The sequence below is a fragment of the Corapipo altera genome, unplaced genomic scaffold (genome assembly GCF_003945725.1).
Source record: "Corapipo altera isolate COAL_440 unplaced genomic scaffold, ASM394572v1 61411, whole genome shotgun sequence".
NCBI lineage: Eukaryota > Metazoa > Chordata > Aves > Passeriformes > Pipridae > Corapipo > Corapipo altera.
In genome coordinates this window covers 18015251-18035427 of record NW_020884875.1, presented here as the reverse complement: position 1 = coordinate 18035427, position 20177 = coordinate 18015251, and the positions used below count along the sequence as shown (strand labels likewise).

Below are 20177 nucleotides of genomic sequence, written 5' to 3'. Positions count from 1 at the left end.
TTTTTTAGTGTGCTTTTTTTTGTTGTTTGTTTGTTTTTGGTTTTGTTTTTTTGTTTTGTTTTGTTTTTTTTAATCACTGTGACCGAAAAAAGAAAAATCCTTGGAAGAATGACTCTTTGTCGGAGTCTGCTCTGAAAGCAGGGATACCCCCAGGAGCTAGCGGCAACGGCGCTGGATCCCATCAAAACAGAACTGCCTGATGTGGCATGTGCTTCTCTCTCTTTGCAGTTCCTTGTGGGCCTGTGTGGACTAGGGGCACAACGCGGCGCCTGACTGGCAGGAGGGGAAAGCGGAGACTCCTTCAGGTTTCCAAAGAGGTCCGAGCGGACAGCATTAGTAAGTAAATCTGCTTGATTTCTGTCCCTATGTTCTCGGGCTCCTCCAAACCTTTTCCTAGAGTTCACACACATATGTATGCACAGACACACATTTTTATATACATATATATATGCATGCATATATTTCTGTTCTCAGTTTACTGTGCTGGTCAAAGAGAAACTTGGAGGCTGTGGTAGTTTGAACTGTTTTCAGTGGGAAAATGCATTAAATGTTTTACTGGTCTCTTATGAGAAAAGAAAATTGTAGGTGAATACTTGTCTAAAGAAACTGAGTGTGGCAAGTATTGTGTAATGTCTACGTTAGTTCGAGTGTAGGTATTTGATAGATTACAGACAATATCTAAACAAAGAGATTTTCCCTCAGGAGGGTTCTGTAGCATGATCTGACCTGCAAAGTAATGCCTGGTGATGGGGCATTCAGTTTAATATGAAATTTGCCTGAGTTACAGATACTGAGAGTATTTTTATCTGCATTCAGTTGTAAGTATTTTTAGTTCACATTTCCAAAGTTTCTAAATTTTTCATCAAGTTTTATGTATATAAAAGTACGTATAATGAGGATGACAGTTCCAGACAACAGTTTTGCTTTCTAAGTGCTTTTATGGGACATATTCAAAAGTACTGATCACACGGTTTTCAATAGTTGAGACAGATCTAGGGGAAGCAAAAAGATAAACTCATTTAAAAGGGTTTCATGAACAGTGAGACTGTTTTGCTGGCTGAGCTGTAGCGTTGACAGAAGGTAAAACGATAAAATAAGGGTATGTCATGAAGAGTCTGCTGTTAGGTGTTTTTCAGCGCTAAATATATCTGCATCTGGGAAGGAGAACTTTTGGAGACATTATTTCTCTTGGGACGGTGGACTTGTTATTGACATTTGCTGCCTCTCTGACAGAGGAAACGTCTAGTACTAGTAGTTGAGGGTTAACTGTTTCCTAGGTAGAGAAGAGAAATAAGAATGACAGGTATGTCAATGAAATATTTGCTCATGTTTACTAATACCTAAATAAAACCTTAGTGTTATGTCAGTAGAAATACAGTTGAGTCAGGTGTTTTGAATGTCCTGGAAGGAATCAATAGCATTTCAGCATTTTTTCTCCATTCTGGCCAAATGGACTTGGATTTAAATTCTTCATGCGTTGTAGTTATTATAGGGAGAGTATGGATGTGAATTTGAATAAAATGAACTTATGTCTTTACAAATTCTTACCAAATTTGAGTTATTTTACAGTAAAAATTCAGAATACCGAGTACTGTAAATAAACTGTACAAATCAATTGTCTTGTGTATTATGTCTTTACTCTTCACCCAATCAGAATAAACTTGTGTCATTAGAAGACATTAAACATGCATTTACAAATATATTTTAATACACTTCTCAATGTGAAATTCATGTTGCATTTTCAGATGTAATTCAAAATAAATCACAACTAATAAATGTCACCAAGAGTGAAAGTTTATCAGGGTCAAATGAAATGCATTCCTTTGTGAAGTAAGGAAATTAGTTTGTGTCACAACAGTAAAGATAACTAGACAAAATTTATTTAGGAAATTAATATGATACAGTCAGGAAAGACTAAATCTGCTGTAGCAGATGGATGACATTCAGAGTTACTTTCAGGTATTCACAATCTTAGAGCAAGGAAGAATTACAAAACATAGGGTACAAGTTCAGAGACAGTGAATCTGGGTGACTTTCATATTGCATTACAGTAGTCTTTGGGTAATTGACAGTAACATTTATGACAGAAAAACACCCAGTGAACTTGTGAACCTGAAATTAAAGGATAACACTTTTACTGGCTTAGTAAGGATTCCTACTGTTATTGTTTTATTACTATGAATTTACATTTCAGTTAAGAATAAAGCTTTTGTTTTTTCCTTTTTTTTTTTTTTTTTGGTGACTAGGCAACATTTGACATGGCTCATTTCTGTGTTGTATTCCCTGTGGGCAAAGCATTAAAATAATATAGCCAGCTAATTTACATGAACTGTTTTGAGATTGCGTACAGAGAAGTTTATTAGGTTAAGCTTTCAGTTCTGCTAGGTGGTCCCAAACATGCAGCATTACAATGTTGAAAGCGTAAAAAAGTGTCTATGTAAGAAAAAAACAAACCAAAAAAACTTACAGGAACTACATTGTTTAGTTTAGCTTGAATCACAACATACTTTATTAGTTTGGAGCATACTCTTCATTCTTTGTTTTAGGATATGTCTTGGCAGTACTTTAGTATCTATATAAAAAATGACTCAACACATACTCCACTTTTGCTGTAATTACTGCTGTGGGAAATGACCTGTGTCAAATCAAGTTTGATAAATATTGTATTTGATTATATATGTATGTAAAATCTTGAATTGTTTATATAGGAAAATGTCAAATGAGTTCAATCTAATTCAGAAGAAACAACAGAGGACTTAAAAAGACCTATTACTGTGAAGATATAAAATTGATATAACAAAGTTGCATGTGTCAGCAGTAATGTTTTTTATTATGCAATTGTTCTTGTTATTCATATCAGATAATGGCATGATGACATATATAAGCAGTGTAGAAGGAATGAAGGATTAATTCCTCTAATGTGCTTATTTAAGATTTCTTACTAATAAAATCATGCATACCTGCATTAGTTTTCAGTAGATAAAGTCAAATGACATTGTCATTATTAAACACTTAGTATACCAAGCTACTATCAAACTTTGTGGTGATAAACTGTGATGGAAAAATTACAACAGTATATTCCTTCTTTGTTCTTTGTTAAATGTGGCATTGCTGAAGAAATTCACAGTACACAAACAAATATGCTGCTTGACAGTGCAAACTATTTTGAAAGAGGAAATGTGATAAATATTAAATAATACACTGATGCTTTAATCAGTTTGCTTTCTGTGTCCTCTTTTAAGAATTTATAAAGCATTAATAACTTTCATATGTATGGGTGCTAAATTTATAGGGTTGAAGTACTGTAACTAGTTGGAGAAACTAAGATATCATTGGCTAAATTGGGAAACAGGTGAGTTAAGCATCTTGACAAAGGTCACTGATACTTTTAATCAGTCCAAAGCTTGTTTAGTGTGAAAACAGATTGGTACCTTAATCCCACATAATTAGAGTAAGCTTTATTGATTTGCTATCACTGTAAAGACCTTGTAACCAGCAAATATAAATTTAATAGTGACATTTATGCAGATGATCTGTAATTTAGAGTTGAATTTTTTAATCTGTACTCAAGGAAAGTACGTCACTAGTAGCCATAAGGATTCTAGGGAAACTATCTAGGGAGGAGGAAACAATTGCGGCATTTTTTAAAAAAGGGAAAGAAAAAGAGAAGCAAAATGGCCATAGAAAGATCTCAGATTCAAAAGCGTTTGGGCTGGAGAATGCCTGTATAAATGGTGCTTTGGGATGTTTTTTTGCCATGCATATGTTTTGAGGTCATTAGTACTAGAAGTTTCTTAAAGAGCTTTCATGTTATCACTTTTTCATTTAGACTTTCCACCTTACAGTTTTGCAGCTACAATCATAACAAACTGTGACAAAGTTAACAAGGGGTTTTATGTCACAGTGAAATCATAATGATGGAAGTAGGGTCACAAAGTATTGACAGGGAGTGCATTTGGCCTATAATTTTTTTAACATATTTGATTGTGATGAAAAATGTTTCGTAGCAAACAGATGGATTTAAAATTCCAATGAGCAGTAGTCATGAATTAATTGATTCTCAAACAAGAATTAAATGTATTTAATAATAAAATTAAGACAAGGAAAGAGACATACAAGATTAAGGAAAAGGAATGCAAATTTTTAAGCATTATTAATGTTGTTAGATGCTGTTTGATTTTCAGTTTATCCATTCTAGTAACTTCTTTAGTAAGATTCAGAATAAGAAAACAATAACAGAAAAGCTAGCAGTAAATGGAAAATTGCAGAGAATTTATTACTATTTTTATGGTCAATATTATGTTGAGTTACACATCTATTTTCATTTTTTGTCAATAGTTGCAGAAATGATCCTATTTATCTTACATTTCTTTTCTATTAAATATGCTATATTAAGTGAAGGCTATTGTGCAAGAAAATACATTCCTTATGTTCTATATTTCTGTATTTCTGTATTGGCAACTTTGTAACCACTTCTAAAAAGTATATTTTTTGTTCAATGCAGAAGCTGAAGATCAAATTGAAAGAGATTTTAACTGAATATAGGCTGCAGAATCTGGTTTATAAAATCAATTTTATAAAATTTCTCCCAGCAATACTGTGAAATTTTTCAAACCACTAATATGTTTTAAATTTTTGCTGAATACAGGCACGCTTTAAATACCTTTAAAGTTCTTCAAAATACTACTATACTTTCCAGATTATGTACTTATATTGTGTTGAAATGTAAAATTAAGATTTTAGAGATGTATTTGGAGAAAGAAACTTCTTGATGTGTATGTTTGCATTATGAAGAAGGCTCCAAATAGTCCAGTGATTCTCCTGAGAATGCTGTGGGGGATTTGTTCCTGTGAGCAACATGATCTCATATACTTACCAATTAACAAATAAATACATATTACAGGCCTAGTCCTCTGCTTTGTCTAAACATTGGGTCTAGAAAAATGTTTTCTGCATCAGTCAGACCCACCTTTATTGGGATCTTACAACTATTGTGAAAAGCTTTAAGGGTCCTTAAGCTGAATTCTTCGGTGTGTTTCACAATGGCTTCTCAAAAGATAAGGTGGATGTTTTGGTGCATATGGTGCTTTCTGCTTTTCTCCTGAATTTAAAAAATAAGAGCTGTACATAGTGGCATCCAAGAAATCACTATTTCTCCAAGCTGCTGCTTTTTATTTGGTTTTAGATTACCTAACTCGTTTTCAAAGTGTGTGTAACACTGCTCAGCAGTGAAATGTTAGGCGCATATGCTTTTTGTTCACAGTGGAAAGGTGGCTGGAGAAGAAAATGATTTAGCAGGGGTGATTGTCAATGTGAAGAAGGGCTCGTGGTTTAATGGGAAGTGGAATTATTTAGCTATTCTAGTTGTTGCAGAAACTGTGTGGGTAAGGTAAACTCATATTTCCAGAGTGCTCAGGAGACCTCCCAGCTGATGAGCTTCTCATAGGTGACAAAAAAATTGCATTGTGATGATGACTGATTTAAGGTGACCAACCTGAAAAAAAGTCCTCTGGTGGCAGCAGGCTGGAAGTGTACACCAACCAGTCTCTGGCAAAAGTAACTCCTAAGGTTTACTGTAGGAGAGGTAACTGCATAAGAACAATTGCATCTACTCTAGTCTAAAAGTCAAGTGATTTTTAGACTCTCATATAGCAGTTTAACAGTCAGTGTGGGAGTATGTCAGGCAAAGTAGGTTTGCTCCAGGTTTGACACATTCTCTCTCTCTTTGTCTCACCCCTACACTCTTAAAATGTATCCTTCTTGTGGTGCAAGGCATATAGTCTCACCAGACTCTGTACTATATAAGACAACGTCTAAAGTAGTTCAGCTCTGTATTCTCATTCTGTCTTTTAGCCAAACATATTTTTCTTAGTCTTTAGTAAAATATTAATTCTCCACAAGGTAACTATATCCATAGCATATTATTTTAAAATATATGGATTTTAAATCGTTTTTCCCTGAATAGGAGTTAAATGAGAACACTTACAGTATAATTTTTGAATCTACACTGAAGGATTTAATTTTAACCTTAAAAGACAGTTCTGATGACGCACAACATACTTTCATTACCTGCCCGTAAGTATAAGGGAGAGCACTGATGTAACTCTTAACTTGGATAGCTACAGAATTACTGCCAGTAAAAAAAAAGATAAACCAAAATAATACCTTAACTTCCATCCTTTAGGGTAAAAAGACATAAAGGTATCCATCCCATCAATTTAACAATCAGAAAAAATCCTGCAGGATGACGTATTGTCTCAATTTTGAATGATTTTCTTTTACACCAAAAGAAATGTGGTGTGATGTTGTGTTGGCAAAGTCCAAAGCAACATCAGTTCTCAATGGAAGGGATTCAAAGAGAATCCATATAAGCTGTCCATGTCTGCATGAGTTTTGCTTTCCTTTTCTTTTGCAACTGTGTTTTGCCAGATGGCGTTCTCAGGCTTCTTCAGAGAGACAGAAAACCATAAGGAGTTTTGTCTTTATAGAAATCATATTAGTAGCATGAAATTACAGTTGATATTTTTCTTCATCTAGGTTTTCCTGAAGGAAGTGTGTGGTTTTTTTGGCTGTTAATTATTGTTAATTTTAACCATGACATAAAAATATCACTGTACTCATGAAATAATAGTAGGAACCAACTCCCAAAATGTCAGTATAGCTAAGATATTAGAGTTCATAACATAAGAATTGAGGCCTGAAACCTGTTTTGATGAAACCTTGAAACCTGAAAAATTCCTGCAGTGAGAAAGGCTTGATCAACATTAAATCATTGTTACTGAAATAGCCCACATATGTTACTAAAAGGATTTGAGAATATACAAAAATTTCTCTTTGAGAGGACATTTATTGAACTTTTTTATATGTCTATAATTTTCTGAAAATTGTAGGTACAGATAAATCACAGAAGTGAGTTTCAAATAATCCATTACATATAACCTGTACTATCATTTATGTGTCTACCATTCATAGAAATATTCCTAATGGAAAGTTGTATTAGTCATTGGTTCCTTCACAAACAGAGGTCTGCCCAGCAAAGCTTATAATTTCAGATTTGACATTAGTAGATTTGGAGTGGCATCATTAGCTTACCAACTGGAGTACTTAACAAAAAAATAAGAAAAAAAGTAGAACTGTTGCATTAATATAGTGATAACCTGTGTTTCCCTTTGAATAATTTAGCCATTTCTTCAGTTTTAAACACATTTATTCTCTGAAATTTTCTCCTTTCTCCATATGAATAAAAGATACACTAATAGCTTTTTCACACAATTTGTCCTAATCTTCCTCTTCTTTTTTTTTTTCCCTCAAGAATGCTGGGCAGCTAGACTTAAAAAGCTGTACAAATCCATTTGCCAGTTTTTGCAGAGCATAGGCTTTGGGTTGGGTTGATTTGACTTCTCTTTTTCCATGTAAACCCACTTCATTGAAGTGACAGTCAGTTATTGAACTTGGAGACTCTTTCCTGGTCACTTGCTAGTGATGCCTCAGCTAGGAAGTGTACAGTGGACTACACAGTTTCAAGAGCAGCTGAAAGGTATGTAGGTCACCAGACCTGGGTTACCAAATACTATTAGTCATGCTCCCTACATCCATGATAGTGTTCCACAAAATTAACTTAGTGATAATTGGAACAGCAGCATACAGTCAGTCTTATTTGGAAGAACCAAGAAATAATTCAAAAGCAGGGTCAAATTAATTTTGTCTGCATTTGTAGAACAAAATGCAATGGGCTTCCTGTGCAGTTTGTTTTAAATTTTTCATTCTAATGGAAGTATGAGGAAAGAGAAGAAGTAGTGCAAGAATAATGTTACCTACGGGAGGCCATTGGGTAGAATAAAGTGGTCAGGAAGTATGGTTTTTGTTTTTGTTTTTGGGGTTTTGTTTGGTTTTTGCTTGTTTGTTTGGTTGGTTCTTTTAGTTTTGTTTTGTGGGGGGTTGTTTGTTTGTTTGTTTGTTTTTTCATCTGTACAATCTGCAATTAAAAAAATATTCTAGAATTTAATAATTTCCTGAGAAACTTCCAAACAGGTTGTGGTGCTCTCTTGACATTATCAAAATGCACAATTTCTCCTATTTTAAAATCTTTTATTTGAAAACTCCCTATAGTGGGTTTTATTCTAGGTTTATAAAGAAAAGTGATCTTTGTCACAACAGTAATAATTGTATTGCAGCACCTGTTTTTCCTCATCAACTGTAGCTTTCCAGAGGTTTCTATAGGTGTGGAAATGAAGTCCCTGGGTGTTCTCATTATCATATTCTGTATAATATAACAGATTGGAAAGTATCCAAATGTATTTTTGGCTCAGAATGATATTTTTTCTTCTCAGCATGGAGGCCAGCCTTTCCTACTCTTCCCAACCTTCCCTGTTTTCCTACTCTTCCTTTGCAGAAGGCTGGAACATGGTTAAAATGTCTGATTATTACCAAATCGGCTCATAATTTGGATTTCTGTTCTATCTCACTGATCCTAAAGATAGTGACCCTTTCTCCTGGGAAAAAAAAAAAAATTAAGTAGGGTGATGTTCTTAACCTACTTTGTTTTTTCTAGAACTGACAAAAATGGGAAAAAGAGCACTCCAGCTTATGTAAATATCAGATGTTTCCTAACTAGGCAAGAGATGAAGAAGTAACTTGTAGAATTCTGCTGGAGTTATGTAGTTAACAAAGTGAGTGTGTTAGTGTCTTTAGGCAACACTGAAGTGCAGTTAAATGATTACAGCTTTTTTACCCCTCCACTGCACTGATAGGTCTTGATTGTCTTGAGAAGTGAATGAAGAGGGGGAAGAAAGCCCATGAATATTTGTGTTCTGTTAATTAAATTAAAGAAGGCATGAATTATGATATTTATTTAACTTAACATTTTTGGTTACTTATATCAGGGTTTGTAAAAAAAAGATGCAATTTATGTTTCATTATATATTTTAAAAAAGGAATTGTTAGAAATACATAAAGAGGAAGGAAAGGAAAGTGAGAGTAGAAAATGGATAAGTAACAGGAATGGAAGAAATCCTCAGCAGTAGTCCTTCTATTCAGGTCTCTGGTGCAATGTCAAGTCAGATGATGCTTTCTTTAACCACTAGGGTTGAGCTTTAGTTACCTAAACATAGGTGGTTTATGCCTTTTAGATGCTGTAGGGTATCTACTCAGCCCTAGACTATGTTCTCTTGTACCGTATCTAGGCAGTCACATACAGGTATTTCAGAAAAAAAAGAACACATACAATTGTGTATTCATCTGCATTCAGGATTATGAATTGTGCATATTATGATGTTGTATCTAGAACTTTGCCTTTCCTCCTTGCCTTTCCCAAAGGCAGGGATTTTTTCATGATATGCTAATTATATCTGATGCTAACAGAGAGAGCTCCGTTAATCAACACTTGTGCTTAGCTATCAGCATAATTAGATTAATTATATTTTGGAGACATCCTAGAAATCCTATCATGCTTGTATGAATGTGTATGTGTTGGAAGTGACATCATTCTTGTCTTCATGTTCTGAAACAAGGTTATATGTTGGTTTTTGATTGCTTATTTTGTTATATTTTTTCCCCTTTTTGTCAATGATATACGGAGTGATGGAGTCCAGAAGTTTATGCTACTAATTATAGTCCATCCACGGAATCAAATTCTGTGCTTTCCTGCTCTGACACTATGCTGGTGCCTCTGAGACAAATGTGACGAACTGTGTAATATCACACTGGCTTTTTTTTTTTTTTTTTAATTTGCTACTTTGGTAGGTCACCTTTTTCTGTTTCTTGGAAAGAAAAGATGGACCTAGGGATCTGTATAATATAAATATATCGAGGTGAGGTGTGTTTTCTGTTTTTGTATTATTGACATTTTGACCATTATGCAACCGGTAAAGATTACTGGCAGTAGTATTTTCTTCTGAGGTCAGGGCTATTGATTTTGGGGTATAAACAGTTGATAAGATAAATCTTATGGTGATAATAGTATTTGTATCTAAATTTTGACATAATTTGCTTTGGACAAAAGTTGGAGATACATCAATCTGCATTTACTAACGTCACTTGGATATTATGTTCATTAAATGACTGTTGAAAAAGTAATCTAAGTGTTCTGCTTAGTAAGGGATATTGCAACTAGCATGCATGAGAGACTGCTCTTAGAGGGGAGGTCTCTGATTGTAACCTGTCTATCAAGACTTTAGAAAGGCAAGAGTATAGATCTTGTCTCTGAGCCAGCAACATTTTCCGTAAACAGTAGATAAAGCGATTTTGAAAATTTGTCCTGATAATCACGAAGAATAGAGCAGATTGATGAGCAGAAAAAAGGACCCAAGGAAAACTCGGACCATATTGTTTCATATGATTTTGTTAATATATATGACCTGTAGCATGGTTTCTTAGTTATGCAAACTGTAACATCTGTTTAAGGTGTTTCACTGGTTGTCTACATTTTACTAGCTTTGGGAGACAAAACAAAAATAAAATATATTATGCCAAGTTAAGATTTTCATAACTTAACCTCACTCTGTGTTTCCAAAAGTAGTACAGTATCTTTTGATGTCATTTATGTTTGAATCATATAAAAGTTGTAAGCCAGGTGGAATTTGGGGGATAACAAAGAGGATGCCTAATAATTATGTTAATAATAATTATGATTATGCCTTATGATTGAAAGCAAGACCACATTTTAAATTTCAGAGGAACTAGATTTTATTTTCTTGCTCAGTACACAAGGAGAAAATACAGGAACAGAGTGAACAATGTAATTTTTTTTTTTTTGCTTTGCTATTACATTGTGTTTTTAGCATTGCTAGGGGGGAGCTAAGATGCAAAGGCTACCTTACAGAAGAATGTTTGCAAGAACCTTTCTGTGGTAGTAGGTTTCCTCCTAATTTTTAACAACCAGGTCTCACAAATAACTAAAAATGTATTTTTTAAAATCAGTTCTCACACAGTAGATATGGTAATTTCCAAAGGTATGTTGTGTCATAATGGCTAAAAATAATGTTGACAATGATCTGAGAGTCTATACTTATTTCACCAAATTTCTTTGAGCAGGAAATATTCTGTTACTTGTTGCACCTTGATTTCTGTTTCTTAATTTCTAATGCAATGCAGTTTCTTATTGGTTTGTTGGGGTTTTTCTATGGGGAGAGAAATTAGGGGGAGAGTCTGTGTTGGTGAACGTGTGAGAACATATAGAGGTCAATTGTGCTGTTGTATTAACGTTGAATTGTGGAATGAACATTTAAGGATATAACAATGTTATCATCATCTCCTCATCCAATACTTTCTTAAGTAAAAAATGAGTCTTTGTTGTGTAAATTTTGAAATATGATGATTATTTGACTAAAGCTTCTGTAACTAGTCAGGTAAAAGGAAGAACATCTTGGTAAGAATTTGTGAAGGATATCATGTTCAGCTTGTTTATCTTGACTTCAGTCAAAGTTGATAATGAGTTGGGAGTTCAGTTTTCTTCTCTTGAACATTAGGAAGAATGAACTACTTAAATAATTAAGAGTGTGTGTGTTATTTTATTTCATAGTCCATATTAACATTGAGAGTAACTTTTTCTCTCAATATCGTTAAGCAGAAACGCCTGGGAAGGTTTTGTTTGGTTTTTTTTGGTTGGTTGGGGTTTTTGTTTTGGTTTTTTGTTTGTCTGTTTTTTACTTGTAAAATATATACCTAAGAAGAAAAAGATGACATGTAAGTGTAATTTGAGTTTTATCCAGTGTAGCCCTGTAGGAGTGAGAAATGGTAAAATCTTAAAACAAGGTGTTTAAACAGTTATATAGGTGTCTATCCCTTCTTACAGGGGAAAAAAACCCAAAATGCCAAAAAAACCAAACAAAACCAAACCCACAAAAACCACATAAACTCAGTTGTGACAGATGTGTATATTAAACTCTAGATTGATTATAAAAATACATATTAATATGTTTGGTATGTTCATGTAGCTACTGGCAAATCTTACTCCCAAAACTGCAATAAAAAAGGAAATTATTATAATACACACTCTGTGTAAATTCATGGTGAAAGAAAATTTCCCCAGAATATCAGATTGGAATGTTAATTCAGCTTTAGAACAACTCTTGTAAAGTGAGATATAATTGTCTGTGCTATTTACTTTCATGATAGTATTTGAAAGCAAACATCATTAGTGTTAGAATTATTGAAAATACAAAGGAAATCTCCGTAATTCCAGTGATGGATATTTCAAACTGAAACTATTCAAGTCTTTCCAGTAAATTTATATTATTTTAAGTACTAATTGCTCATTTTCTAGTATATTTTCATGATGATCATCAGTTATTTTTTGTTTGGAAAAGGCTATAACATGATTTTATATATGTTTCTGAGGAAAGACTGACACATAGTGTGCTCCTCTTCCTCCCGCCATTATATAATGATTGGAAAGATTTCAGAAATGGTAATTAAAGCGTTTGAGCACTAGAAATGCACAGATCATTATTAAATATGGCAGTGTGTTATATTGTGTTATATTAGTCAAATAGTTGCAGTAGCAAGATCAGATGATATCTATATTGGCCTAAAATGCTGTGGGATGGAGAGTATCCTGCATTTACAATCTTTACGGTTAGAAAACACCTTGAAGATCACTGAGTCCAAATATCCACCTAATCATTACCCCTGTGTTCACTACTAAATCATGTCCTCAATTGCCCTATCCACATATTTTTTTGAGTGTTTCCAGGGATGATGATTCCATCAGTGGATATACTATCCCATCTGCTTAAATTTTGGAGTGGCCATAGAAAGAGTATAACTTTAATTATGAAAATTGCTACTAAAAACCTCTAATGATGTTTGAATAGGACAACAGTTCCTCCTACAAACTTAATTTCAGTGATAATTAGCTGACTTAATAAGGCTTTCTCTCTTACTTGAGGAGAAAAGTGAAATTTTTTTCTGGTAGCTTGATACGCAGGGACAGTTCAGTTTTTTCTGTTCCTGGATCTACCTCATAAAACACACTGGTTGCTTGTTGAATATAGAGACTATAAAATCAACATGATCTAAGGAGCCCTTGGGCTTTGTACTCAGCAGAAATGAGTACCAAGCCCCAGGTCCTGCTGATGAAAAACCTTCAATGATTCTGCATTATAATTAGACTCTTGGAAATGTGCTGGAATGATGATTAGGGAGACTGAGAAATAACATTGATTTTTTTCCTCTTTTTTTTTTTTTCTCTGTTAAAATAGATAGGATGTTAAATGCCACCTATTGTAATGGAAAGATTTACTCTTTGTTTATGAGTGAATTCTTGTTACATGGTCATAAGCCAGTGTCATGAAAAACAATGACAATTCAGTTGGTTTGCAATTCAGCTTAGAATGCAGATTCTCTTAAGTGGTTGCAAGTCATTCCCAAGGAACACCAAAACGTATTGTAAGCACATAGAAGTGAGGCTGGCTACTCCAGAAACATCTCCTTTTATAGTAAGACTCTAAAAAGAACCTTTTTTGCTTTCTTGTCCCAGATTCTTGTAACCACAGAACCTACAAATTACTTGACAGCTTTCTAATAAAACACCAAGGTTCTGGTTCCGAGTTAATTCTAGAGCAAAAATTCCAGTTCACTTGAATGACATAACATATAACTCAGAACAGCATCTTAAAAGACGAAGGCTGTACTTGTACTTTTTCTGATTAAAGTGATTTTTTTTTTCTTTTTGTTGTTGTTTTTCTCCATTATATCTCTCTCTTTGGAGTTTTTTTTAATTTGCATAGATATTACCTATTTTTAACTTGTGCTGTCAAAATGGTTGGTGAACTTTAAAAGATCACTCCTCTATTAGAAATACTAAAGTCTTAGGAATTAATTTATAGTTAGTAGTTACCTTGGCCCACAGTTTAGAGTTCAGTTAATTTATGTAAAGGAATTCAGGTGTTAATGAAGATACCAGTTTAAGCAGAAGGTCCAACGCTGTTTTGCTAAGATAACTTTTGAAAAAATATAAGAACTGAAAAACATGATTAAAATGGAATTTTTCTTCCTATTGTGGTTGACATATGGTTTGGATTATAAATTATGAAAACTAGTATTATTTAAGTAATTTAACCAAGCTGTGCTGAGACATTGAAAGAGGAAGCTACACAATGTTTTTTCTTTTCCCTGACAACATAGAAGTAAAATCTTTGTATGTTTACATCTTTGAAGTGCAAATGATAAAGTAAGGATACAGCTTATTTCTTTTGATTCAGTGACATGGAAATTTTTCTTCAAAATAAACTTTATCTTTCAATATCGAGACATTACACTCTTGTATCCCTGGCATATTGTTATGTTCCAAGACTTTTGACTTGGTGGAGCATTTCTAATATGTCGTTATATAAGTAAATGTCAATGATGTGACCTTGTGGTACTATGATGTCTTCCATTCAGTGATTTTTCAGTTAAATAGTTCAAGATCAGAAAATTGTAAGGCATTTTTTCAATTTTTGCTAGTATTACAGAACTCAAATCAGATATCAAATGGCTTAAGCAAAACAGCCATTTGTAATAAACATTTGTTAATTTAAAAGCTTTCTCAAATTGGAAAGAATTTTCCTGTCTCAAATAACTAATACTGTGTTATGTCATCCTCCAAATAAACAGTTTTAAGTGGCAAGAAGGTCTCTTAAATAATGACTGCAGTGGCAGAATTCTGTATGCAAGTCTCTTTTATGCCTTACTTATATTGGAAGATGCTTATGCAGTCAAACAGAAAAGGTGAAGATGAAGTAATACAATGCACAGTATTACTGATATAAATCACCTGTTTGTAAAAGAAGAAAGTGGTTGTAGGCTTTGGTTTGTTGGTTTTTGTTGAGATTTGTTTGTTTGTTTGTTTGTTTTGATTGTGGAAAGGAAGTAACACAAATTAAACTGGAAAAAATTTTGTTTGCTTGGTTTTTTTTTTTCCATTGTTTTGGTTTCTTTTAAGAATGATTGGTATTCAGGAGTGAGGATTAACTGCTAAAATAGGAGCCAAAATATAATGATCTTAAATGCACTTATGTTCAGCTGAAAATGACATCTGAGATCACTTTTGACTTCATGACCCTGAACTACAGTACTGATTTCTGGTCAAAGTGCTGAGAACAAAATAGTTGCAATTTTAGAGTTCCTCATATGTTACTTCTTTCATCCAGGATAATCCCATCATATGTAATAAACTGAATGCTTTGTTACGTTCACTTAGAGTGTTGGTTTTCTGAACAAAGAAATAAATGTAAATTTGTTACATATAATGGTCATGGCTTTTTTTTCAGAATGTGTATGAATTATTTTTGTCTTTGTTCATGTGTATGGAGACATTTAGAAAAAGTATCAGGAACATGTTTGCTAGAAGGATGGAAATAGGTAAAATAAGTTTAAAAAGAGAAAAAAAAGCAAGCAAACATATCCACACTGTGAAGAAACAGTTTTCTTTTTGTCTTTCTAGTGTAGAATATGAAATTATGTTCACTGTAGATTTTCAGCAACTTGTTGTGTTGGAGGTAAACATTTCTTATGAAGCTATTACAATGCAGATGTGAGTGGAACCAGAATAGAATGGAAGACTGATGAGGATTAGAGCCAGCGGTTTCAAGTGTCAGTGGTTTACTTTTAGCAGGACATATTTCATAATAATTAATTATTTACATTTATCTTGATTCTAAAATGTCACAAAAAGAAAGTTGAAATGAAGTCCCTGTTGACAGTTTCTTCCAAAGAAGCATGGTTCAACAGAATAAGATGTGTGCAGAAGAGAGGTTAGTTTAACACAGGAACGTTCCTGAAATTGTGCATGTCTCTGTGTGTGCAGAAGAGCAGTTGTGCACGTACATGTAAGTGGGGTACCACCGACCCCATCTACATGTAGTGATAAACACTACATAATCAGATACATAATCATGTACTCACATTGGTTTCTTGCTGAAACAGAAATACATATTTTATTATGTAAATATTTTTCTCATCTGCATTGTTACGTGTGTGTTTTTTCCCCTGGTACAGAAGAATGGGGTTACTGCCACAGCCAGAGCATTCTGTAACGTGTATGACAACAAACTTACTACATATCTTTAAGAGTACAGAAGCAAAAGAGGAAAGATCTAAAAATGTTGCATGTCCAGAACATGTTAATTCTCTTGTTTTGTGTGATTATTAGTTTAAATCCCAAAATAGATGTTTCAAAAAAAAGTAGACTGCTAGGTTAAGCAAACTGTCTAAACCAGGGATGTGTGATTTCATAAGCAAACCCAGATGCATCTGTTGAAGGTGCAGTCCAGTGCCTGAAATTCTGGAATTTTCTAGTAGGCAACAGAAAGATACTTCTCGATGATGATGACTGTTATTACTATCTAATACCACCATTTGTTCCAGTTTTTATCTGTTCCTACCTAATGTGAATGAGAAAGAACATACTGAAAACAAATCAATAGATCAGGTAATCTCCATACACAGTTTATTCTTTGATGAGAAAGGTAACAAGCAAGAGGTTAGTCTATATATGAGATTTTCCCGGCCCCCCTCTTGGCAAAAGGAAGAGATGAATAGGCCAGGAATATGATTTTTTTTTTCCAGTCCTTCAGAGATTATGCTCTTTATTTAAAGGTGCACCTTTCCTATGAAAACAGGCTGAGAGTTGGGGTTGTTCACACAGGAGAAGAGAAGGCTCCAGAAGAGAAGGGACACCTTACAGCAGCCATCCAGTACCTAAAGGGGGCTTACAAGAGAAGGCTCCAGGGACAACTTACAGCAGCCATCCTGTACCTAAAGGGGGCTTACAAGAAAGCTGGAGAGGGACTTTTCACAAGATAACAGTCATGATAGTACAAGTGCCAATGGCTTCAAACTGAAAGAGGACAGGTTTAGATTAGATATTTGGAAGAAATTCTTCACTAAGATCATGGTGAGGCACTGCAACAGATTAACCAGAGAAGCTGTGGATGCCCCATCCCTGGAAGCGTTCAAGGGCTCTTTGGATGGGGCTCTGAGAAACGTGATTTAGTGCAAGATGTCCCTGTCCATGGCAGGGAGGTTGGGACTTCAAGGTCGTTTCCAACCCAAACCATTCAGTACTTCCGTGATTAAGGTCTTATTCAAAGTACTTCTCTCTGCTCCTCAATAATATTTCTGAAGTTAGTCTGTTTGATTAATCAGTATAATGTGCTAAATCGCTTCCTTAACCTTTTAAAAAACTTTAGGGATTTTAGTATGTTTATTTTTCAGATTTATTTCAAACTCTCACTTATAAAATTAGACTAGTTTTACTTTTTTCTGTAATGATTAAGTGTGAAAAATGTATTATTTTTAATGTTATGATGAAAAGTTCACAGAATATTCCAAGAGCTTGCCAGATGAATGTGCAACATGACACGTTTACAACCTGCAATTCTAAAGGAGTCTGAATTGCTTCTTTATCTTGCTTTGATATATGAAAAAGGATATTAATTCACTTTTTTTTTTTTTTTTTTTGAGAGAGGTCAACTTTCTTGTTTTGGTACAAATCTATTCATAAAATGTTCATGTTTATTAGTTTTATATTCAGCTTTTATTACTTTACATTTGTCAACATTAAATTTCACTTTCTGCTTTTCAGCTGAGATACAGAGAAAATCAGAGTGCATTTAAACTTGACTTATCACTTGCTAAGGATGCAGTTTTCTTCCAAATTTTATATTTTCAGCAACTTTAACAACCTACATGATTTGTAAAAATTAAAACCCAACAGAAGTCTTAGCAGGAATGACCCTAGTAAAACTCCACTAGATATTTCTGTGTTCAGCACTTCCACACATCAATAAAGGAATTTTTTGTGATCTGAAACACATTGCAGAACATCTTAAGAAACTGGACTTGACTTTTCTGTATGAAGAAAGCAGAATTCTGATTCTGTTTTTTCAATGATTGATGCACCCAGTACAATCTGAGTTCTTAATTTTAAGATATTAATTTTATCAAACCTGAAATTAGTTAACTTAAAGGTGTACTTTTAATTTTTTTAATATGGTTTAAGAGAGATCAGTTTGTACAAAACTGTATTTTAATTTTCCAGTGTTTTATTCTTACACATTTACTAAATTGCTGACTTATAGTTTATTCATCACTTTCCTTCTGAAAATTTTTGTGAACCTGAATAACTAGAATTGGATATTTGACCAAGTCAAAAAGCAGTGGTATAGTATGTGTAAAAGCTGGATGACTTTAGATTGAAGCCCTGTAAATTTTTTTCTTTTTAAATGAATATTCCCACACATGGTGGTAGCATTCAGATGTCTGGTTTATCTGAATTATTAACTTCCTTTTCAGAGACTGCTTTTGTTAGTTTTTTTTTTCTATTTTTGTATACTTTATTATCGCAGAATCACAGAATACGCTGAGCTGTAAAGGACCCATAAGGATCATGGCCAACTCCTGCATGGCCCTGCACAGGACCATCCCCAAGAGTCACATCATGTGCCTGAGAGTATCATCCAAATGCTTCTTGAACGCTGGTAGGCTTGGTGCTGTGACTTTGGGGACCCTGTTCCAGTGGCCAACCACCCTCTGGGGGAAGAACCTATTTCTAATATATAACCTAGACATCCCCTGTGACAGCTTCAGTCCATTTCCTCGGATCCTGTCACTACAGAGAGGAGATCAGTTCCTGCCCCTCTTCTTCCCCTCACAAGGGATAGACAGCAGTGAGGTCTCCCCTCAGTCTCCTCTTCTCCAGGCTGAACACGCCAAGTGACCTCAGCCGCTCCTCATATGGCTTCCCCTCAAGGCCCTTCACCAACTTTGTTGCCCTCCTTTGGACACTAATAGCTTAATGTCTCTCTTATATTGCAGTGCCCAAAACTGCACACAGTGTTCAAGGTGAGGCTGCACCAGAGCAGAGTAGAGCAAGAAAATTATAACTACTATAAAACTGTAATATATAAAGTGTTATTATTCATTAATTATTATACTTTAATATATATGTTATACTGTGCTACTACTATTATGTGACCGTATTATCTTTCCCTCCTGTCTTGACCTGTTGATTATACTGGTCTTGTCTTAATGTTTGAAATTCTCTAGCATTACACTAGGTATTCACAAGCAAAGATTTCTGTGATGCTTTTCATACTATTGATTCCTCAGCTGCAGCAGATTACGTAAAAAACAAATATATCGTATAGTCTTAACACAAACTCTGTTTATAGGCATATTTTGCTATATAAGGCAGATTTGTGTTGCACATTCAGATCTTAAGAGTTGTTCGTTCTTTTTTTTTTATATTTATTATATATAAATATAGTCTTTCAGGAACTTTTTATTCAGTTCTGCAGTTGTTAGCCTTTGCTTCTCCCTCCCTCCCTCTTCCTGTTCCTCCCTCCACGCATCCTTCTTCTCCTCCCTTGCTTTTTTTTTTTGTAAAGAAGAGTAGGGTGTTGCAACCTTGTGCACCCCAAAAACGTTACATACTTGCTAGGAAAGTTTTCTTCATTAATCAGATACTTTGGGCCTATCCTTATCAGTGCTATGTTGATGAGAGGTGATGTCACTTCCCAAGTTTAAGGATCGTAACCTGCTATGTAATATCCAGTGAGAGGTCTATTTTTAAGCAGCCTGAGCTCTCAGACATGTTTCTCATTGCCAGCACTATGTCAAAACTGTAAGACCCCCCCCACGGCTATATTTGTTGACAGGCTTTGTAAAAAATGGCAGATACTGAGTATGGAAGGGTATGACTGACTGTCCCAGTGTAGCCTTTGGTTTCAGACAGTAGGGGTGTCCTGACCTGTGTGAGATAATCTCTCATTTGAGAAGAAATAATTTTCTAGGTGTTGCTGGGACAACTGGGAAGGTAGGAGTGTCGTGTTGCAGCTGCTGGTCTTTAATTCTGTTGCTTGTGGTGAGACTGTGTTGACAAGAGATTCTTCCCTTGTGTTAGGAGCTAATTTGTTTTTGTCTTAGAAGCTAGATTCAAATGGAAGGGAGAAGTGAGACTTTCCCCACTCTCTCAAGATGTCTATTGTTAGTACAAAGTCTGTTCTGCATCAGCAACAGAATGACACTAAGCCCCAGCAGAGGCAGAAGAAGAAGAAAATTATTAAATCTGGGCTAAATTTAAAGTGTTATGTTTCATTTTAAAATATGCAGAGTTGATTTTACACTTTAAAGAGATACCAACCAAGAAAGGGTGAATTTAGTGCATTGGCATGCCCATTATTTGGAAAGGCTAA

General features: G+C 34.4%; 1 protein-coding gene across 47 annotated transcripts in view; it reads left to right on the top strand.

Moving 5' to 3' along the window:
* PTPRD (protein tyrosine phosphatase, receptor type D) overlaps nt 1-20177 on the top strand; it is a 1162785-nt gene that overhangs the window by 436 nt on the left and 1142172 nt on the right. For 19 of the 47 annotated variants that reach the window (XM_027635145.1, XM_027635144.1, XM_027635140.1 and 16 more), the window contains exon 1: nt 188-336. The gene's annotated coding sequence lies outside the window, so the exon portion shown is untranslated. Of the gene's footprint in view, nt 1-186; nt 337-20177 lie in introns of those variants that run through there. The other 28 variants (XM_027635108.1, XM_027635120.1, XM_027635110.1 and 25 more) reach the window with 6 other exon arrangements.